At 37.1% G+C, this 24,589-nt stretch overlaps 1 protein-coding gene across 2 annotated transcripts in view; it reads right to left on the bottom strand.

Moving 5' to 3' along the window:
• OPCML (opioid binding protein/cell adhesion molecule like) overlaps nucleotides 1-24,589 on the bottom strand; it is a 1,489,737-nt gene that overhangs the window by 1,264,766 nt on the left and 200,382 nt on the right. Inside the window, exon 1 of one of the 2 annotated variants that reach the window (XM_074303776.1) lies at nucleotides 10,497-17,874. The exons of the other annotated variant lie outside the window; for it this stretch is intronic. The gene's annotated coding sequence lies outside the window, so the exon portion shown is untranslated. Of the gene's footprint in view, nucleotides 1-10,496; nucleotides 17,875-24,589 lie in introns of those variants that run through there. 2 annotated transcript variants of the gene reach the window in all.

Genomic DNA, 24,589 nt, shown 5'->3' with positions numbered 1-24,589 from the left:
CGCAGCTCCTTGCCTCTCTACTCCATGATTTCACCATATGGGGCTGTCCCTTCTGAACCCTTGGATGCTAAAGCTTTCCCCGAAGAAAATGCCTGGTGGTCCTCCCTGGCCACGTTTCAAATCAAGACAAAACGATCGTGATACAGTAAATCCTTCCCTCTCTGAACAACAACCCTAAAAAGAGGCAGGATGGGGAGCCTTCAACAAACATGGAATGATATAAATATCATTTCTGAATTTTTGAAATTGCAGGGACCCACGCACTGCTCTCCGCCAACCACTTCCGTTTCAGAACATACAACTAGCTACCTGTGGGGCTGTCTGTTTCCTTGTGAAAGCTTTTAGCTTCTGTACCAGACCTTGCTACCCACTGGCGCGGCAACAACTAATTCTGTGCGTGGTGATGGGAAAAAGCACCTTGTGGGCTATCAAATCTCTGACTCATCAGTTGTCAGGAAGAAGGCTTTGTTGGCTTCCCCCCTTTCCATCAGCTTAGCTGCTGTTTCTACAGAATCAAAAGACGGCTGCCACTGGACAGGGAGTTTGTTTTCTTCCATTGAATGCAATTGTTTAGATGACAGCCTGTGAGTAGTGCAATTTTGCAGGTCTTCAGACACACTTAATTCATCTCAGAGGTGATATCAGAAACAGCACGGCTGGCACTTACCCGCCACAGGCTCACACTCACGAAAAGAGCTTCTGTTCCAATCACTCGGAGCGCCAGTGACTAACCCAGTTGTGCGATGCCATCTTGAGCAGGGCACAGCAGTGGTACCTCTACTGCCTGAATGTCATGTTCCCGGCAGTTGCAGATGAGTGGGCTGCTTGGCGGGCACTTACATTTCCTGGTTTGCTAGCTCCTGATCTCACAGATGAAATGCATTCTTATATGAAGACTGCCTCCTGAACTACACCTCTGGCCCAACTCCCCTGCTAGGCAGATCTCCAAGTTGGAGACCATTTCTTAAAGCTAATGCTTCTTGTTTTGTGAAACACAAGGAAAATCTGTTGAGAGATGAAACTTCTGGCATGGCAGGAAGACGAAACCAGGACCTTCCCAACTATGCTCCTCCACTCCTTGCCACTGTCACTTAGATTTAAGAAAGAAAGCTCTAGACAGAAAATCTCAAAATAATACCAGGATTACTGATCTATATCTAGAAAAGACCTCAGAAGCAATCTGGTTTGATCCCTTTATAGATGAGGGAAACTAAGCAAAGCTAAATGACTTCCCTAAGGTTACATTGCTATTAAGAATCAGAGTTTAAGAAATTAAAATTAAAATTAAAAATTAAAAAAAGAATAAGTTGAATTTTGAGTTCAGGTTCTCTGATTTCAAAAGAAAGCAAATGGATGCCTTTTAAGCAATTTTCACTATCTGATATCACAAAACCCCTGCATTAACATTTGTGTGAATTAAGCTAGTCACCCACCTGGAACATCTGTGACTGGTGAACAGTTCTTTTTTCAACTATTCTTTGCCTACCCCCACCTAGCCAAGAGGCACTGGAAAAAAGAGGGGGGGACAGAAAGATCTTGATCTTTCCACATCCTCCACATTTGAGAAGTAGATGGAATCAGTGGGAAAATGCAGATTGCACAAGACTTCTCAGTTCCATCTCCAAGTCTTTTCATAAGCTTCCCCCATGCCTGGGATATCTTCCCTCTTCATTTTCACCCCTCCTTTCCTTCATTGTTCAGTTCAAGCACCACCATCTACAGGGGCTGTCCCTATCTCCCCAGATTGCCTTTTTTGTCCCCAAACTATCTTTTATTTATACATTTAATGTACATGTGTGTGTGTGTGTGTGTGTGTGTGTGTGTGTGTGAGAGAGAGAGAGAGAGAGAGAGAGAGAGAGAGAGAGAGAGAGAGAGAGAGAGAGAGAGAGAGAGAGAGAGAGACAGAGACACACAGAGAGAGACAGACAGAGATGGAGAGGGAGGGAGGGAGGGAGGGAAAGAGGGAGGGAGGGAGGGAGGGAGAGAGAGAGAGAGAGAGAGAGAGAGAGAGAGAGAGAGAGAGAGAGAGACACACACAGAGAGAGACACACAGAGAGAGAGACAGACAGACAGAGATGGGGAGGGAGGGAGGGAAGGAGGGAGGGAGGGAGAGAGAGAGAGAAAAAAAGAGAGAGAGAGGGAGAGAGAGAGACAGAGAAACAGACAAATACAGACTTAGAGATAGTTTGGTTTGATGAAATTTCAAGTGATCAAGGACATCATTTAAATTTATTATGAGTTGTTTCATTTTGTCCAGCTCTTCATGACCTCATTTCAGGGATTTTCTTGGCAAAAATTATGAAGTAGTTTGCCATGTCCTTCTCCAGTTCATTTTATAGACAAGGAACTGAGTAGTATTTGCCCAGGGTCACACAGCTAATAAGTGTGTGAGACTACATTTGAACTCTGCTCCTTCCGACTCCAGAGCTGCCACTCCGCTACCTGCTACCACTTACATATCCCTTGAATTTGGAGCTTTGAGCTTATGTGTGTGGGTTTACATTATGTAATATATAAGCACAATGTTATTGGGTGCACATAAACACATATATATGGCTATACACACACATACACACACTTAAAACTTTCTAAATGATGGCTCCATGATAAGCAGATCACCTGAAGTCTCATCATCAAGCCAAACCTAGTTTTGGATATTACAGAACCTTTCCACCACCCTCTGCCTTCTCTCCCTTCAGACGTGGGACAACAGGATGATTCACTAAATTTCTTCCACCATCCCTGCTTCCTGGCCTTCCAGATTCCTTTTGTGTGTTATTTCCTCCATTAGAGTATAAGCTCCTTGAGGGCAGGGACTGACTTTCTTATTTGTATCCCCAGCACTTGCCACAGTAGGTAGCACTTTGTAGGAAATACTAAATAAATATTTACTGAATTTAATTTAATTATATATATGTATATGTATATACATACATACATATATATATAGTATGTTATTTTATGTACATATATAAATATTGATATGTGTGTATTGATATAATCAGTATGTGGGTGTAAACTATGTAAGGTATAATGCCCTGCTTGAAATCAGGAATGGGTTCTTTTTTTTGTTTCCCCCAGCCCCAGCATCTAGCATAACACCTGCTACGTAGTAGATGCCTAATAAACACTTGTTATCATAACTGGCTGATTAATCATCTATCACACCACCATGTCCATCTTTCTAAAGTATGATATGGAAGTGTGCTAGATTGGAAGCTTGAGGCCTTGGCTTCAAAACAGTTCCACCACCTGCTAGTTTTGTTACTCTAGGCAAGTCAGAGCCTCTCCAGGTCTCGATTCCTCTTTTGTACAATGACAGGCTAACTCAGTGGTGTCAAACTTAAATTGAAAATAAGGCATTAAACCTCACTTAAGAATCTGCTGCCAGCCACATACTGACTTAGAAAACCACATATTAACATGATCTATGTTCTATTGTATTTTTTTATTTTGTTAAATATTTTCCAATTACATTTTAACCTGGTTTGGGCCACAGCTCTGGGAATATTGCTCCTGCAGGGTGTATGCTTCACATCTCTGGTCCAAATGCCCTCAAAACCCTATCTAACTCAAATTTATGATTCGATGTTCCTATTTTATGTAAAAACTTTTTAAAATCCTGTATTGCCATCCTTTGTTTATAGCATCACATCCAAACTCATCCTACATTCAAAGCCCTCTATCATCTGATCTCACTTCATCCATCTAAACTTATGTTCCACAGACAAATCATCAAGACAGTCACTTCATCGTCCTCAGCATAAAAGTATTGGTTTATGGTTTCTCAGAGCCTACACGATCCTAAACATTCTTCTTTAACCACTGTCCCTTAGAATATAATTCAAATGTAAAGCTTTCATGAAGTTCTCCACTGTTACCCCAAAACAAATTGGTATCTCCCCACTTTCTGGCTGTGCTAACTATCCATTTAGGCAGTTCATTTTCTACTTTTTGGCTCTCTGTTCTGTACTTCTGGAAAGGAAGAGTCACAATGGCCCTGGAGACCTGGGTGCATGATTCTAATAAAACTATTATAGTAAGTTCTCTCTAAGAGTAGCAATGATGAACATTGTACTGTAACAGAAAGAGGGTCTGATTTGGAGGCAGCAAACCAGGGCTGGTCAATCTTGGTTCTGCTATTTACTATCTATGTGACCATGGACAAGTCATTTTATTATTATGGATTTCATTTTGCACATATGTTTAATGGTAGAGTCAGACTCACTATATCTAAGGATCCTTATCATTAGATCCACTTTCCTATTGTTCAATAGTATCTTCCCTTTATCTTGCCCTCACCCCTAGGACTTTGAATAATGCTAGGCACTCAGAAGGAACTGAATATTTGGTGATTTAAATCCTAATAAATGTACTTGAAAACTGCCAAAGTCCGTTCCAATCTTTAGATTCTATGATAAACTTAAATTAGAGCTTCTAAAATTATTCTTATTCTATATCTTCCCAAAACTTAGAAAAGAAAAAGGGAAGTTAATACTATCTTCTGTGCTATTAACACCAAACCTAAGTGGGTCAAACCAATTCCCATTGTAGATCCAAAGCTTGATCCCTAGAATCTCTGCTGTCCCACTTGGCCCTGAAAGAAATAAATGGTTTTCTTATCTGACTCTGAAGGACACCCAGGCAGTCATATAAACCCTTCCTTTGTCTGTGTGTCAATGAAAGCTCAGTTAATTAAAATGGGAAATCACTCCCCTTATCTGCAGGCACTGGTCTCTAGGCTGGTAGAAAGGAAGAAGCTGGGCAAGAGATTTCCCAAACCCTGAAATGTTTTACTTTTCCTTTCGTAATCATTAGGCTGAGAGCTCAGTAGATGTACACAATGAAACACTTGAAATTCTTTTTACTATGGTTCTTTACCAATTAAAACATTCATTTCACATCTCTCTGTCAATTAAGGTAAGTTGAGGTAGAAGGGACAAGAGCATCCATTGTATTCCCTGATCCCATGACAGTCTGCCAATTTCCTTTTTCTACATAAAGAATTATGTGCCCAGATTCATAACCACAAGTGGTTGTACCTTAAATAATACCAAAAATAACATTGGAATGGTGCAAAGAATACTTTCTAGTGATGGGGAAGAGGAAACAGAGAGGAAGGTGATGATCAAAGGCCCTAGAAAATCAACCTGTTGGTGAGAAGAAAAAGCTTGGTAGGTCAGGAAAGAGCTCACCACAATCCGCAATCTGACAGCTTCCCTTTAAATAATTTATCTTTGCTCACTTGGATACGAGGCTCAGGTATCTCATCATTGCTAAAGGACTATGAGTGCTCTCTAAATTTAGTGTCCTTGAAATTCACTCACCTGAGGTAAAACCCCAGCTGCCCCATCCTAGTCAAAACTCTGGCCTACCCCTATCCTTTACTAGAGAGGCTGGGGGAGAGACAGACAGACACCCACCCACCCCTATGCTCCCTTCATCTTCATCTCACCCTCCTGGCTAACACCATATCTCTCCTCTCTTCCTTGCCAAAACTCTTTAAGAATTGTCAACAATCAGCATATCCTCTTCTCATTTTGGGCAAAATGCCTTCTGACCTCATCATTCAGCTCCAAAAGTTACACCAATCATCTCTTAATTTGACAATGATTCTCTTGTCAAATCAAATTGCTTTTTCATAGCTCTCATTCTTCCTGACCTTTCTATGGCAAAAGATAATGCTGACCACCCTCTCTGTCTGGATAGCCTCTCACCTCTAGGTTGTTGGTGGCTCTGCTCTCTCCTGCCCATCTGACTCCTTTTCAATCTCCTTTGCAGGCTCTTCTCTATGCATGAGCCACAAGCTGAGTGTTCCACACAGGATCTGAACTGGATGTACTCCTATTTTCCTTCTGTAATGTTGGAGATCTCATCAGTTCCTTTAATCTCAATTATCATTTTAATGCAGATGATTCATAGATTCCAAATATCTAATCCTAGTCAACTAAGTACCCTCCTCTGCAGAGGACGGAGAAAAGACATTGGGCTTGGTTAGTGATTATTATTAACTTTGAAGAGGGCAATTTGAGTGGAATGATAAGGTTGGAAAGCAGATTGTGTGTGTGTGTGTGTGTATTATCTATGTATCTATGACATATATATATATATATATATATATATATATATATATATATATATATATATATATATATATATATATATATATATATATATATATATATGTGTGTGTGTGTGTGTGTTTCTGTGCACCTATGTATATAAATAGATAGGAAATAAGATAAAGATAGGTATGTGTGATGCATCTAATTATTTCTATGTAAGATTCTTGAAGGCAGGGATTTTTTTTTCATCTCTCTTTGCACCTCCATTATTTTGTATAGTGCCCATCACAGAGTGAGCACTTAATATTTGCTAATTGAAAGTGCAAGGGGTTGGGATGGGAATAGGGGAATATATCAGTTCCAAAAGGAAAGTTATCTGCTCTAAAAGTCTGTCAACTCTCAGGGAGTCTTTAACTGAATAAATAATGATAATCCAATACTGAAAATGAGGATATTGTTCATCAGATGACCTTGGGCTTTTATTTTCCTCCATTGAAGGAGTTTGGATTAAGAAAGGAGCAACACCCAATGAAGCATCCTATCTGCTTGTTAATGAACTAAGTATTTATTTTGTTTTGTTTCTGAAAATGATGGAGCAAATCAGCTAGCTAGGATTTTTTTTTACTATGAGATCTCAGGTCCAGCAAGAGTATAAAAATGGAATTGAAGGAGTTATTATATTGGGGCCTTGAATAACAACAACAAAGCATAGTCCATTTGCCCATTCCATCAAAAAGGGATTCTCATAGGGCGTTGCCTGAACCCTATTTACAAAGATGGTGAAAAAGTATTTCTGTGGCTAGGGAAAAAACAAAGCTTTGAAAACTCATGGCTAGTCATGAGTTATCAATGACTAATAACTATGTCCATTTTGTGTGTGGAGGGAGGGATTTAATCAGCAATCTCTATAGCTCGGTGTCCCTGAGGTGGGTAGGGAACAACAGACAAGAATGGCTGAGGTTCAAACGGGAGGAAAAGCAGCAAACAGGGAGATGACAGATCACAGAGAGAATCCAGGAGCCATCACTCCAGGCACACATGAAACGCTGAGCTCTTTGCTTCATGGAAATGCAATGTAACAACTTGATCGAGTGACTTGAGTCTCCTCCCTGCAAACTGAAAACGATGTACTGCTACCTGTACATACAGCAGGGAAAATCACTTTCACCTTATTGAAGAGCTTCAACGGCAGAAAGATTGATCGAACCAACGCAGAAGGAATCTGCCTATTATCTCTTATTGATGCCACGTAAACAAGGCCAAATGCAAGAGCCAGTCCTGAGCTGCTGAGAGAAGGAAACAGCAGGTATTTGGGGCTAGGAACTAGGAGGGATCAAGGAAAAGGTAAGAGCTTTTAGCTAAAGGACCAACCTGAATCCCTTTCCTTGTGTTGACTCAAGAAGGGGCAGATCCCCAGGCAGTGGAGAAAGGGCCACTTTTAGAATAATGAAATGAAGAGGAGTCCTAAGGGTCATCTTGTCTTACTCCTTCATTTAACAGGTGAGGATACTGTGATCATAATAAAACTTAGTCAAGATTACAGAGGAAGAGCTAGGATTAGAACCTGGGTTCTTTAACTACCACGGGTTCTAATTCTTATTCTGTTATTTTCTGCAGATGGCTGTGTGACTAAGTCATTTAATAAGTACTTCATTTAGCCTCAAGCTCCTAATCATTAAACTGATGGGAGATGAATTGGACCAGAATTCATAACTAGAGATTCATGGACTTTTTCTTTTTCCCATGGACTTAAAAATATTTTGATAACTATTTTCATATGAGCAGCTAGGCAGAACAGTGGATAGAGTGCCATGCCCAGAGTCAGGAAAATGAGTTCTAATGTGACTTCAGACACTTACTAGTTGTGTGACCTTGAATAAATCACTTAACCCTATCTACCCCGATTCTTCATTTGTAAAATGAGCTGAAAAAGAAAATGGCAAACATGGCATTTATATACTTCAAAATATATAGTGTAAATGCATGTATAGATAGCATATATACATACTATGTTTATATGTATACTCACATATAGTATTTATACATATCTTTGCCAGGAAAACCCCAAATGGAGTCACAAAGACTGAATAACATTTTTTAAAAATACTTTATTTTATTTGATCCTCCCAAATGCCTCTGAATAACATTTTGATATAGTTGCCTTACATGATAACCCTATTTATTTTATTTTATCATTTTAAAAACATTGTTCTGTGACAGTAGGTTGTCTTCACCAGGTTCCCGATTTGATTTAATACATAGATAATTAAGATTCCTGGACTCTGTCTCTCTAAAATACCTTCCAGCTCAAAATTCATGACAAGCCAAGAAAGCCTGAAGCTGAATCATGTAAATCTCTGGAATCATTTAGGAGAAGGTAACCATTTATTAGTCAGAAAGAGAGTAGAGCTGAAAACTCAATAGGAATGGGAGAACTTTGTGCTTTGGGAGTAGTTTCTCAGGGAACCTTTTCTCAATCTTTAGAAGAATGGGTTGTGGTTGTTTAATTGTATGCATGGAAAACCCTGGGATTTGATAGCACCAATTAGGAGAGCTAGAATAGAAAGAACATTAGATCCAAATCAAAAGGCCTGGGTTCAAATACTGGCTCTACCATTACTAAAAAAGCTAAATTACTTAGCTTTTTAAATTGTAGATATTCTAGTGTCTTCATGTATAAAATGAAGAAAGCAAACTGGATGTTCTTTAAGAACCCACCTGCTCCAACACTAAAAATCTCTGAGTTTATGACTCTAAGGAAATAATGGTCTTCTGAAATCCAGAGCTGTGAGGGAATGATGAAACCCTACATAGTTAAAAGGCAAAAATGTTAGGATTGAAGAGCAAAGGGCACTCCATGAGTATTATAATCTGATCCCTGAATTTTCATAATATGAAGACTTAGAGGGATCTTTTAAATCAATCCCTTAGCTCCCTTCTTTGTGCTTTAAACCATTCTCCCTTTCCCCTTATCTACTAGGGCCAGCCCTTGTCACTCTTCCATCTACATATGTCACACCTAAATCTCTCTCATTAGGTGAAAATTGGATTTTGTTAATTAAAGCCAAGGAAATCAATTAACCTTATCAGCCAATGTGGCCCATTTGAAACAGAATCAGGGGCTTTATGCAGAGGTTTTATATATATATACTTTTTGAATCTCTAATGGATAGATGGTTTCAACACTAGTATTTGAAAGTTTTTTTTATTATTTTGATTTATTATTATTACTTTTTTTTTTTTTTTTTTTTTTTTTTTTGGCTAGGGCAAGCAGAGTGAGTGGATTCAAAACCATTAACAACCAAGAGATTTACTTGAAATTGATGAGCACCAGGATTAGACTTCACTCAAATGTAAGAATTCAATTAATTTTTTTCAGCGAACTCTCCTTCTAGCATTTTAATAAGTTTAACAAAGGGAACATGAACATTTAAAGTAAAGCCAAACAACTTTTAAAAGTGAGTAAAGGAGGGTTAGTACAGGATGGTGGTTGCTGTTGGTTTTTTTTTTTTTTTCCTCTCCCTCTTTCTTTCTCCTGTGGTACATCTCATCCAAACAGCTTGAAAATTCATCATTTTTTATAAATATCTTTGTACAATTTCAAGTCATTATTTTTCTTTTTAAAAAAGTGCTATAAATGCAAAGGCTGAAGTCTCCTCAGAAAGTCCCTGCAGTTTTCTCAGTTTATTCTGAACTAATTGCCAAAGCAGCATGTGATGAAATCCCTAATAGCCTTCACGATAAAAGATTAAACCCAGTAAGTGAACACATTTAAAAGGTGAGCTGCAGACTATGAAAATTCCACCCACTTCAGCAATGTATGATGAATGCCCTCTCTATTAGCCAGGATACATGGGGCAATCAGCATGCTCTCTCCAAAACACTTGGTTTAGTCTCATACACAAAGAGAATGCAGATTTAGGGCCAAAATAAGAGAGGGCAATCCGGAACTACTGGGTTCAGCTTTTACCACCATCTGCATAGTAAAAAAAAAAGCTAACCAACTGACAACCCCAGGAGCCAAGAACCCATCCAACCCCTTACCTATTGGAAAATGAAGTGGGTTATAGAATCACATAATCCTCAGCTGGTAATTTTTTTTTTTCTCACCAGTGTCTCTCACATCCAATTTTCTGGCATTAAAAATCACCCTTCTAATCATGTCCCTCCACTGCTGAAAACCTGTAAGGACTCCCTGTTACTCTGGACAAATGCAAAATCTTCAGTATAGGATTCAAGGCCTTCTGCCAATAGTTCCCTTGCTCTATATTCCTCTGTCTTATTATCATTTCTTACTGCCCGTATTCTAAAACAATTTATTCAGGTAAGCAATCTTAATCTTCCATCTTCCCTCACTTTCGTACATTCCAACCATCTCATTATCTGTTAATCTTTGCTTTTCTTTCCCTTTCACCCCATTTGTTAACTTACTGTGTTTCCCTGTGACTGGAGCTATAGAACATCTTGATGTAAGGTTTACAAATCTTGTTGGAGTTTCCCCTGGTGAAAGGAATTCAAGTTCTTCTAGAGTAGAGAAAATTGCAAGGTGATGTCACATAAATCCACAACAGAGGTCTTGGAGCAACCAACAAAACCCTAGAAAAGTCACGGCTCCCTCAGGCTTTGATCCACCATCCAGCCTAGAGACCTAATTAGTGAACCTCTGAGTATAGTCTGTCTCTCTGGGTATTGTGCAACTACTTGGATTTCATGGAAAGACACTGATAACAAGTAAGGGTAGCTCTCCAGGGAATGCCCCACTCAGAGCTGTTCTCAAATCACTTAATTATTTAATCCCTCATACTCTTCTCTTCCCATCACAGACTATCTAAATGGCTTCTCCTGTTTCCCTTTAAAATTAATCAGGGCACTTTTATCCTAAATCACACCAACCTGGACTGAAACTTAAACCCAGAAGTACTTCTTCAGTACTTAAAGAGATCCATGATTCTCATAATGTGGTCAGTGCAACCTTAGTTATAAGCACCTTTATGAATTGCTGTGGATATAACATCCATTATCTGGTCAACCTTTTGGGGGCAGATATCTCTGAACATCATTGAACAGGCACATCACTAAATCTGAACTTTAAGTCTTTCAAATTTGGTAAAATAGGCCAAATACTGTACCTAGTTAAGTAGTCTTGGGGAGTCCAGGTCACCAGAATGAGGCATCAGAGAGGCATCCTGATGAAAATCTGTCTGCTACTGAGATCTTATTTCCATAGTCCTGAGTATTTTAGTTGAGAAATGCTGTCATACAGCATATGTTTGGGGGAGAATCTAGGGAGCGAGAGTAGAGAACTCTATACTAGGTTTATTGTTGTCGCTGTTTTTAATTGCTTAAAATACTTGTTCAGACATTTTTAGTTGTGTCCAACTCTTCATAGTCCTATTTCCTTCTCCAGCTCATTTTACAGATGAAAAAACGGAGACAAAGAAGGGAGTGACTTACCTAACCCCACACAGTAAGTGTTTGAGGTCAGACTTGAAGATGATCTTTCCTGATTCCAGAGCAAGCACTCTGTTTACCCAGTGACCAAGTGCTCTGCTTAAAATCCAACTCATTTGTAAGTGGGATTAAAAATTGAAAATGCGTCTGATTTTTTGAAAACTTTAAGTCTTTGTACTTAACTCTAGATAGCTAGGTTTTGTTGTTGTTATTGTTAATTTCTATGCCAATGCTGACTTGTGAATGGTCAAAACAGTGAATAATGTCATTCAGAATCTCAGATTCAAAAGGGATCTCAGAAGTCACCTAATTCAACTCAAACTTGAATGGGAATTCCATCTGCAATATGCCAGATAAACTGTCATTTTGCCTTTAATTACCTTCTATGAGAGGGAACCTACTACTCCTCCCCAAGGTAGCCCATTCTATTTCTTATAGCGATAACTGTTAGAAAATTTTGCCTTCCATGAAGCTGAGATCTGCCTAATAACAATTTCTACTCATTGTTCCTAGTCCTGCTCTCTGAAATCAAATGCAGTTAATTATTCTACCCACATATCTTCTTTCCCACAGTAGAATATTTCCATTTCCTTCAACCAGTCATCATATGGCATGGTTTGCAATCTCCTTACCATTCTAAGAACCCCACCTCCATCCCCAGGTGGACCCTGTCCAGTTTATCAATGTCCTTTCTAATTGTAATTTACCAGAATTAAATACAATACTCCGCATGTGGTCCAATCAGTAAATAGGGACTCTGACTTCCCTTGTTCTGGATGCCTCTTTTAATTAATGACTCCTAAATTTTCATTAGTTTTTTGGGCTGCCATGTCACATAGGTGCCTTATATTGAGCTTTAGTTCAATAAAGTGCATGAATCTTTTCCACACAAACTGTTATCTTCTCATTCTGTCTTCCCTCTCTTCCTCCCCCCCCACCTCGCATTTCTTGGTATTTATGAAGTGGATTTTTTTCAACCCACATTTAAGATTTTATATTTCTCCCTCTTAAATTTTAGCTTATTAGATTCCTTTTAGCCTGTCAAAATCTTTTTGGATACTGATTGTCATCCAATGTGTTAGCTATACCACTTAGATTCATGTCATCTGCAAATTTGTTAAAAATGTCATTTATTTCTTCTTTCAAGGCATAGATAAAAATACTCAAAAATAAAAGCCAAGGACAGATCCCTGACAAGGACTACTAGCAACCTTCTTTCAGGTTGACATTGACCCATTGCTAACTGTTTTAGTCACTCAGCTAGATCAAAATCTACTCAAGGGTAAAGCCATCTAGATCACATGTCTTCATTGTATCCACAAGAATAGAATGGAAGTCTTTGTCAAATTCCCTGCTGAAATGGAGGTATATTATGTCAACAGCATTCTACTTATATGTCAGCCCAGTAAATTTGAAGAGGGATTCTGGTACAATGGCAAGGATGTTGGATGTGCTATCAGAGGAACATCTAGACTAAGACCATTTGCTTTGATGACAGGTGATCTTGGGCAAATTACTTTGAAATCTCAGCCTTGTCACCTGCAAACAAGGGAAATTACTAAAACCTAATATGGCTTCAGATGAGCTATATGAACTTGGGCAACCCATTTAACCTCTGTCTCATTCTCCTTTCTGTAAAATAAAGATAACAATAGAACCTACCTCACTGCATTGTTGTGAAGATCAAATGAGAGATATTATCATTAAATAATGAGTCATTGCCTTTAGCAATCTTAGCCATTTGAAACAAGTACTGGGTTTTTTACAATAGCAAAGGAGCAGACAGAGTTCCACTTCTTAGAAGCAAAAATAGCACCATGAGATAGTAAAAGAATAGAGAAGATGCCATGTTAAAAACAGCCTACATACTTGTACCCTGTTTAGCTTGCTGAGAATGCAATAGCACATAAGGAAGCAACACAGTTCCTAGAATGTCTCAGCCCTGTAGCCCAATGCCAGTATTTCTAGAAGCAGTAGTTTATCCAAATTTATTCTACAGGGGTGATGAAAGGAAACAGTATTAGCCTTGAAGCTGGAGATATGCTACTATCCTACAGTTCGAAAGTTGGAAGAATGGGAGAGACTATAGCAGGTAGCTCATTGAACTCATACATGAAAGTAAAACCCACTATAACATAATCAACAAGTGGTCCTCCAGCTACTCCTTGAAGAGCTCTAGTTAAGGAGAATCTGGTACCTCTTGAGGCAGCCCATTCCACTTTGGGACACACTCATTTCTGAGTTTTTCCTTTCACCAAATTTAAATTAGTCTCGTTGCAATTTCTACCTAGTTCTATCCTCTGCATCAAATAGAATAAGTCTAATTTTCCTTCTCCATGATAGTATCCCTTTGAGTACTCGAACACAGCTGACATGTTCTCCCAAGTCTTCTTTTTTCCCCAGGCAAAATCTACTAAAGTTCTTTTCATTCATCTTCCTATGACATGGACTCAAAGGCCTTTCCACCAGCTTAGCTGCCTACCTCTGAACAGTTTCTACTTTATTCATATCTAAAGTCTTAAACCACAGTGCCAAGAACCCATCACAATACTTCCAAATGATGTCTAACAAGAAGATGGTAAGACAATTACCCTCTGAAATGCTGCCCCTCAATAAATTCAAGGGTTCTGAAATCATACTACGGACTTAAATTGAGCTTGCAGTCCACTAAAACCCCCAGGTCTTTTTCATAAAAACTGGTCTTTAACTATGTGGCCCCCATCTTATATGTGAGAGGTTAATTTTTTAAATATTTAAGCTCAAGATATTACATGATCTTTATTGAATTTTAAAATTTTAATTACACTATTTTTCCAATTAATAAGCAGTTCTCTCCATCTCACTTTCTAACATCAAACAAGAAAAAAGTTGTCAAAATATGCATAGTGACACAAAACAAATTCCCTCATGGATCATATTTAAAACTATGTGCAATTGTGTGTTTTAAGTCTACCATCCCTTTCTCTATTAGAGATGGCATGCTTCGTCTTTGGTTACTGAAAACTATTGAATTTCATCATCTAGATTCATATCCATGTTCTGACTCTCAAGTTCTTTTTGGATTCTGATTTTGCTATCCAGAATTGCTTCTAGCTTTTTTTGTTATATGAAAATTTAATAAGAGCCATCTATGCCTTTGTCAAGTGATTAATAAAAATGTTAAATTGCACAGGACCAAGCACGGATCCCTGGGGTGCTCCACTGGAAATCACTTGCCTTAGTGACATTGAATCATTGAATTTGTCCATCCCTCTCAGATGAATCCATCTGAGTGCATTATCATCTAGTCCACTGATGTCAAATACATGGTCCACACCAGATTAAAGGCTATTGGGAAATATTTAACAAAGTAAATTAAAATACAATAAAACAAAGATATTGCTATTATGTGGTTTCCTAAGTCAATTTGCCTCCTACAGGAATCTGTATGTACAGATACAGAAACAGGCCTCTGTTTCTATTTGAATTTGACACCATTGACCTACTCCATATTTTTTATCTTCTCCACGAGAATTATATGAAATACATTATTAAACTTTACTAAATCTGGGCAAACTATATCCATGACATTTTCCTCATAGTAGTTTAATAATATGGCTTTAAAAAGGGAAATGTCATTACTTGTTCTTGATGAAGCCATACTAGTTCTTGGTGATTATTGCATCCATTTCCAGAGGTTCCCTAAACACCTCTTTAGTCATTCATTCTAAAAAATTTCCCAAGAACTGACGTTAAGCTTCAATTATTTCTAGTTTTCTGCGTGGCTATAGACAAATAACTTTTCTCTCAAGTCTTGCTTTTTTTAATCTGTGAAGTTAAAGGTCTAAAGTAAATGATCTCTAAATAATTCCAGCTCTTGGTATGCTATGATTTCTTATGAATTAGCCATCATCATCTTGCTTTAAGGACTTTCCAGCTATGAATGACCTTAAATTTAGTATTGGCAGGTTGGGGGGAAAAGGCTGGAATTCATTTAAAGAAGTACTTCTTAATCTGAGATCCATGTGTGTGGAGAGATTTCAGGAGATCCATGAACTTAGTGGAAGTGGGGGATACAATGGTTTTCCTAACCTCTTAGTGAAATTTATCATTTTCTTCCATTATTTAAAAATATTATCTTAAGAAGAGGGTCTATTGACTTCAATAGTCTGCCAAAGTAGACCATGACACTGAAACATTTAGAATCCCTCATTTAGAAGGCATTCTTTTGAAATATACTTTTATTTCATTTTTGTTTTTATACCACACTTATCTTCCTTCTTGGTTTTCTGGAGAGCAGTTCATGGTAACAAAGAATAAAAATGAAAACAAAAAGGATTCAGCAAAACTAAAGAATACTTTGAAAAGGTCTGGAATTTTATGCATCTTTCTATATCTGTAGTCTGCGATATCTGCAAAGAGGGAAGGTGAATTACATTCATATGAAAGTATTCTTGACTCCTTAGTAATTTAGAGATATTTTAGTAAGTTGAGACTCTATCATTTCATCTCTGTGTGTGACTTCATTGCTTGAATAAATCACAATCCCTCCATACTCAAATAAACGGTAAATTTCTATGAATAAAATGTTCATCATCTAGTGGCCAATATTATCTTTAAATTTAATAATATTGGTCCTGGGATATTGATGTTTGCTTTTTTACAGATTGGAATATATTTCCAAATGGTCATTGGAAAATCTAGTTTGAACTCCTTTAATGATTTCATTCACATAACTTCTGCAAAGAGCATTAAGTTAAGCTCCTTGGACTGTTTTCTATCCTACTTTCTTTCATGGCTCCTTCTCAAGGACAACTTGTCACTATTCAGAGTAATGTACTTGGGAGGTATATCTGGCCAGCATTTTAGCTTCACAGGATAAGATCTTCATCAGCTATTTTCAAGTCACTGTATCTACTTTACACTGATTGAGTTTCTTTAGACCAGTTTTAGAAAAATGAATGATTTGGCTAGGCATAAACTTAAGAACAAGAGTATACACAGCAGGCCAAGAATAAGAACAGAACATTATCCTTACAACCTCCTTGGAAACTCCAGAAATTTTTTTGGAAAGCACCTTTACCCATCCCTGACATTTTAAACTCAATGCCCTTGGAAATAGCACTAAATATTTGTTAGTAATACAAAAATCAGAGATTCCTTCCAATTCTAAGTCTATAATACTCTGATCCTATGATGTCCGTGGTTAAGGGAAATATGAAGATCTTATCTATATTCAGACCAGGTTTCCAATAAGAACTACATTTGTTCTGAGTTGGGGAGGGAGAGGAGTTTTGGGTTGCCAAGTTCCTCTTTGTGGAGCAAGAATCTTTAATCAAATTCATTTAGAAATTATTCCCTCAGCTTTTAGGTGAAATCTAGGTTAAAATCCTATAAAACAGCAAAAAATATTACAGTTCAGGTATCCTAAATTCTTGTTCAATCCCTAAGAAAGGAATTAGTACTAAACCTGGCAATAACAGGTAACAGGAGAAAGCTTATGCTTTCCTTGTTTTGCTATTGCTCTATTAAAGAATGAGCTTATATTTACGTTGATACCAAGACAAGAAAGGAAATAGTAAAAAACAATCTAACTATCCTTGATTTCAAGTTATCAGAAACATATGAATCATCTCCAAAGTATTAAAGCAACTAACAGATGTGACTATTTGACTCTTGTGACTGTTTTTTAAAAGGACATTGAGAACAAGGGAGATGATTAGAGATCAAATGTCCTCATTAGAATGAGGAGAGGAAGAATATATTGGAATCTATAAATGATTGTCTGGTGAAGTTGACTGATCCCTGACAACATTATAAAATATGTTATTAAAATATTTTCAATTAACAAACACCCACAAAATGAATTGGTAATCATAGAGTTACTATGGCTTCTCCATGTATAAGGCATGTTAGTTCTTTTTGTGATGACAAAGAATTGGAAATTGAGTCGATGCCCATCAATTAAGGAACTGCCGAATAAATTATGATATATGTATATAATAGGATATTATCATTCTTTAAGTAATGATGAGCAGGCTAATTTCAGAAAACCCTGAAATGACTTACACAGACTGATCTGAGTGAAGTGAGCAGGACTAGGAGAACATTGTACACAACAACAGCAGACTCATGGAATGATAAACTATGGTAGACTAAACTCATCTTGCCAATTCATTAATTCAGGCCAATGTAAATAGACTTGGGATGGAAAATGCCATCTGCTTTTAAAGAAAGAACTATAGAGATTGAATGCAGATTGAAGAATACTATTTTCATCTTTTTTTGTTTAAAATTATTATACATCTATAATCTATATCAGATTGCTTGCTGTCTTAGGGAGGAGAGTAGTAGGGAATAGAGATAGAAAAGATAATTTGGAAAGCTATCTTTATAATTGTAAAAATAAAATACTATTGAATTTTAAAAGGCATGCTAACTAACCTAATTGTTTTACAAAATTATAATATTGATGTAACAGGAGACTTTTGTACATATTATTTCTGTATTTTAAGAAAATATTTGACAAAGCTTGTCATGATTTTCTTGTGAATAAGATAGAATTCAAATAGTAGTCATTAATTGTCAATTTAGAAGGTTTTTTCTTTTTAAAAATTTTTTATTCTAAGTTACAAATGTTCCCTTCCTTCCATTCTCTCCCCCATTAATTGTAATGGTAAGAAATATGAGACTCATTATACACATGAAAGCTAAACATAAGTTAGAAGATATTTTTAGTAGATCATTGTCAAAGACCTGTGTTTGATCCCATATCTTTTGGCATGTTTTATCAAAAACATAAAGCTAGCATAGATAACTAATATGTTAAAAAAAATAATATGTTGTAAGTATCCCCAAATACTTCAGTAGGCTACAGTGCTGGACCAATTTAATAAGATGGAATTTAAAAGGCTAATGGTAAAATTTTATATTTGCTTTCAAAAAATTAACATTACAGATACATATAAGACTAGGCAACAGTTCACTCTCCACCCCTCAAAAAAATCTGAAGATATTAGTGGATTGCAAAATCAGTGGTATAATATAGGAGAAAGTTTAATGTAATCTTAAGTTGTAGTAAAAGAAATACCAAGAGACAGAATAATCCTATTCTGTTCTACTATGGTTTATTATATCTCCTAATGTATAAAATGGGGTTACTAGTCATACCTTCCTCACAGAGTTGTTATGAGGTTTATTTAAGATAAATATATGTAAAGTATTTTGTAAACTTTCAAGTGTTATATATTTATTAATGATGATGATAATGATGATAAACATTTATTATCTGGAAATTGTCTGGAGAAGGCCTATTAAAAAGCTTCAGAATTATGTCATATGCAAATCAGTTGAAGGAAATGGAGATAAGCCTGAAAAAGAAAATTTTGGAGTATATGATATATGTTTACAAGTAATTGATGGGCTCTCAAGTACAGAAATTTGAATTATTCTGATTGACCTACAGGGCAGAACTAGGAGCAAAGGCAGATTTAGACTTGATGAAAGGAAGAAAAAAAAAACTTTCCTCTCAATTAGAGCAGCACAAAAGTAAAACAAACCATTTCAATAGCTCATAGGTTCCTCCTTACTATGGGTCTTCAAATAAAGAACATTTCATCATCTACTAAAGAATTGTTTCTTCTTCATGTGTGGCTTGTGTTCAATAGCTCCTTCTAAATGTGATATTCTACAACTATGTGATTCTTTATGCTCCCACAGTGTCTTGTAGACAGTAAACATTCATTAAGTACTTGTTGAATAAATAAATGAGCAAAAATATTAGAAATATTTTTGAACCTAGTTAAGCAAAGGACTAACATAGAGTATAGTTAGAGACATAAAAACATATACTAATGACACAAACACTAGCTTGTTGAACAACATTTTCAAAATTTTCATAGGGCGTGCTAAAGCTATGGACCAAAATAGGGTTCAGTGGCTCTCACCTCCTGATCAGCTGTTGATCTAAGGAAGTTCTGATTCAGAAACCAAAGCAGCCACTTTACTATTAAGTAAATGCTTAGTAGTGTAAGTTGGTGCTCTCTGTAATCATGTTACTCTTGTGTCCTTCTCTTGAGGGTGTTTTATAGGAGACAAGAACAACAATCTGCACTTTATTTTCCCTTTGAAACAAGCTATCATGGGAAAAAATATATGTATATATAGTTATTCAATTGTTAATATTGTATAGACCTCCTTATATGCAAATACATATGTGTGCATGCATGTGTGTGTGTGTGCTAGAGTATAATAGATCTAGAGAGCATTAGGGAAAAAGAAATCAAATTTGCAGCTCTAAATTTGTGATTCAGTTTCTTCACTGAACATAGGATTTCAAGGTAATTGCTAACTTTCCATTACACCTTTACTAGGTCCACAAAAGGAACCCAACCAAATGAAGCTGACTGTTCTCTCCTCCCAGAGAGCCATGCATTTGAAACCAGTGTGAATTGGTTCACACTGTTGTGAGAATGCAAAGGAACCATACAAAATTCCTGCTTTCCTCTTAATTTCATAATTATCTGGATAGAAAAGCCAACCCTGCTGTTTTGATGGCTTAATTTCTTTTCCCCAGCCATGGCAGCAGTGACGATTCTAAATGGGCGGCCTTCTCTTTTGCAGAACCAACTGCATCCAATTCGACTTAATGGCACTAAATGTCTTCAGAATCAAAGGGAGAATGTAATTTAAATGCCACTTGGATCTTCCCACAGTTTCTCAGTACCCACACACTAGCACAGTGCCTAGTGACAGGTCTATAGTTTAGGGTAACACACAGTCTGTAAAAAATGAAGGTTTTGCAACCATGCATTTGGAGAAATTGACAATCTTAATAGCATCTTCCAATGAAGAATCATCAGTTGTGTTTTTCCCCCCTTTGGGTTGAAAACATCAAGGGCTGGGTGAGGTGGCAAGGTGTTTGTAAAGAAATCTACTCAGATGTGATTTCTTATTAGCAACTATTTCCCAGAAAGGAAAAGTCGCCATGTGAAATTTCAACAAATATTCCTGTTGTGGTTACTCGTTACCAAAAAAACCTATTTTTTAAAAAATCATGTTTTATTCCCAAATGCTTGTTAGTATAAAACTATCTAAAACATACATGTACATCCCCATGGGCATCTTTGTTTCTACATTATGTCTAATATTGATTAAAATAGTCATGCAGCCCCTTTAGCCACCTTAAATTGAGACCCCTAATGAAGGTTCCAAAAGCATTGTTCATGGGGCTGATTTGTTATTTATACAACCACATAAATGAAGTATGGTTGACAGGCTTATCAAATCTGTGCAAGACACCAGGATGAAGAGGGATAACAAACTGCTTGATAGAATTATAATTCCCAATTGATACTGGTGGATTATAACGATGGGGCCAAAGATTAAGATGAATCTAGTAATTGGATTAAAAAAATCTACTACATGATTATGGGATGGAGGATATATGACTAGTATGCAGTTAATGGATGTAGGAGAGGTCCAGGCAAAATTAGTGGGCATCTAATACTTCTGTTTAGACATGACACAGAGTCTGTGGTGGTACACAGTGAAAAGGTGAAGAAGGAAGTTGAAGCTATTTCAGATTATGAAAAGGGCCTTAAGTAGTCAACAAACAGTTGTGCCAGGCACTGTGCTAGTGTTGAGGATTCAAAAACAATAACTGCCCTAAGGAGCTTACAGTTTAATGGGGGAGACAATTTGAACACTGATATATACAAAGCAAGTTATATACAGGATAAATAGGAAAATTAATAGAGGGAAGGCACTGGAATTAAGAGGAGTTGGGATAGGCTCATTCACACAGCAAGTCATTCCTATAGACTTGTAATGCTTTTCCAGCTTATTTGTACTTATTGAAATATTAGTCTTTTTTCCTTATCTCCCCAAAGCAAAATGTTTTATCTCTTTTCATATTTTTCTAGAACATTTTATCTTCTTTGTGTCTATCACATTTGACTTTGGCTTATTTTTAAACACAATTTAAGTTCACCATTCCATATAGCTGCTTTTGGGTTGTAAATTTCTTGAGATTAGGAGTAGAGTCTTCTTGGGTCTTTTTGCTGTTCTTAGAATTTATCATGGCACCCTGCCTTGTAAAAAGTTTTGTTAAATGTAATTCAATTTTTTTATTAACAGGATATTCACTAACTATTCTCTATCTTCCTGGATCTGTGATGGGGATTCATTTCAATCTGAATATTTATTCTGTGCTGATGATGTGTAAAGGGGACCATCAGGGAAGCCTTGCTTGCAGGCCCAGTAGATCCCAGAGCTTCCTTGATTAGCCCCCATTAACCTGTGCAAAGCACAGGGCTGGCATTAGAGACACAGAGACAAAATAAACACAGGCACACTCTCAAGGAGTTTGCTCTGTATAACTTTTTGGACCTAGTACTAGAAGGGATGTTTCTAGTGTATAAAAGTTATTAAGAACATTTACAAAAATGCGGCCGAGGATTTGTGAATTGCAGTGGTCTTTCAAGTTGCTTCATTTAACTTATATTGGTCTCATTTTACTCATATAAAAAGCGATGAAAATAGCACCTTATTGTTTTTGTTTTTTGTTTTTTGTTTTTTTGTCACAAGGATCAGCATTATTGTCTTGAAACCAATGCGAGTTTGTCCTTGGGTACCATGTGGGAGGAACAGCTAGAAGACCAGTTTAGCTGATCTGCATGTCTCCTAAAAGAGTCTCTTGAGGTGGGATTGTCTTTTGGGCAATACCCACCACCATCCTCCCTTCTTTCAAGGTACCTTTTCACAATTTGGATTTTGCAAATGAGATTATAAATTATATATAATAGGAATAGAAATTGAATTCTGATAAATTCGTTGGTATAGGGAACTCTCAAGTGAAGAAACTCCTCCTCTACCAAAGGAGGTCGTACCTTCTCTGAGACTTAATGGCCTTAGAGAGTTTCTGAGAGCCCTGAGAAGTTAATTAACTTGCTCAAATTCAGACAGTCAGTATGCATTAGGGCAGCACTTGAATCCAAATTTCCCTGGCTTTTAAGTCAACCACTTTTTCTCCTATGCTAGTATCTATATGATAAATGTCAATGTTTTATATAAATGTAATTTTCTAAGATTTTGTGGTATACGTATCAAAGATATAATAGATTTCAGCAATCTGAATTACTGAATAATTAAACTTCAGAATTGGTAGGGAAGAGGAGGGAGGACAACAGAGCTGAAAGCAATATAATTAGCAAGCCTCACCTTTATAAGAGGGCTTAGAAAAGTTTCTATGATACCAGCAGGACACATATTGGACACAAGGTTTTTTGGGGGTTTGTTGTTATTGTTTTTGCTTTCTTGTTTTTCGCCATCCTAGCCACACCTCCAGGTGAGTTTAAGAGAAACCCACTTCCCCAAAGCCGCTCATCCAATGTGCTCATACACACAAATGCTCCTTCTACTCCTGGTGTCTGTCCCTTTATGTCTCTCTCAGTCTTCAACATTTTCAAAAAAGGAGAATTCACCTTGTGCCCTGCATCCCACCGTAGAGCACTTAAGAATCAAAATGCTTCTTTCTTTGCATCTCATCTCAATCTCCCTGTCATATTCTCCTCCTGGCCAGTTCTCATTGGAGATGGAAAACAACACCCTTGTTTGATCACGGCATTTGAGTACTTAGCTTCCATGGTGATGGAACTGCAGAAGCACTCATGGGGGAAAGAACGTGTGCCTATGCAAACCAATAACATCCTCCGACTTCCTCACTGAGACCCACTCTCCCGGTTCTCCAGGCATCATCTTCACAACTCTGACCTGGAAGTCAAGAGAACTGAATTCTTTCTGTAATTTAAATAGGTCCAGGCCAATTCCCCCTTTCTTCAGTTTCCAAGAGGATTTAATTGAAAATTAGAGAAGCAGAAAATTATAGCAGGAAGCATGGTGGTCTTGGAGTTAAGAACCCTGGATTTGGATCCAGATCCCAACGTTTAATAGCTAGGTTACTAATAACTAATTCAGCTCTGGGAACCTCAGTTTCTTTCTCTGTGAAATGGGACCCTTCGCATAGTAGCTGACACATGGTAAGAACTTCAAAAAGTCTTGTTGATTGATATATTACTGTGTACAACATGTTCTGTGTTCCATGGGAGAAAGGGGCTCTTTAAGTAGCAAAGTGTTATCAGAATTGACAACACATTGTTCTACTAAATCCGGTTTCAATGATTGGAACTGGACACAGCATGCATATTTACAGAAGGGAAAACATTCAGTGCAGGAGACACATTTTTAAATGACTTAGCAACAAAATGACATGACACGCATGCAGAAAAGGACCAAGGTCATAAACAACAACCTTTATGTAGTACTTTTTTATGTACACTTGTACAAAGTGCTTTCCATATATTTGAGCTGAATTAAAGCCCTGAGTGATGAGACATGGTGATTTATTTGCTTATGCACTTGTTTATTTATCTATATAGTTGTTTGTTTGTTTGTTCCCCAAATCTTTTATTTCAACTGTGTAGAGAGTTTCCAGGGAGGAATTCTTTTTTGCCAAGTTCAGATCAGCACCTTTTCTATAAAGTATATATATATATATATATATATATATATATATATATATAATTACCTGGGATATTAGAGAGATTGAGAGATGTGCCCAGTATTTACACAGCCAGTAAATTCAAATACTAAGGAGGATTTGAACCCAGATTTTCCTGGCTTGGAGGCCAGTCAGATGGTCTCTTTGTTACAGTTGTTCTCCTCCTTGTTATTCCCAACTTTTATCACATTGCCTGGCACATCGTGCTTAATAAATGCTTATTGACGAACTAGGGAAGGCACTAAAATTAAGGGGAGCTAGGAAAGGCTTTCTACTTTAGGCTCTTTCCTAATTCACTGAATAAAATAAGATCTCTGTTTTAATTCAGGCTTTGATATTAATGCATTTATGAATGTCTCTACACTAATTTTGTTTATTAATTTATTTTTAAATAATCTTTTTATTTTTAAAATATGTGCAAAGATAGATTTCAACATTTACCCTTGCAAAACTTTTTGTTCCAAGTTTTTTCTCTCTCCCTTCCCTCCACCCCTTCCCCTATACAGTAAGCAATCCAATATGTGTTAAACATGTG

The sequence above is a fragment of the Sminthopsis crassicaudata genome, chromosome 3, assembly GCF_048593235.1.
Source record: "Sminthopsis crassicaudata isolate SCR6 chromosome 3, ASM4859323v1, whole genome shotgun sequence".
NCBI classification, from domain to species: domain Eukaryota; kingdom Metazoa; phylum Chordata; class Mammalia; order Dasyuromorphia; family Dasyuridae; genus Sminthopsis; species Sminthopsis crassicaudata.
Note: the sequence above shows the minus strand (reverse complement) of the source record. Positions and strands in the feature narration are given on the sequence as shown.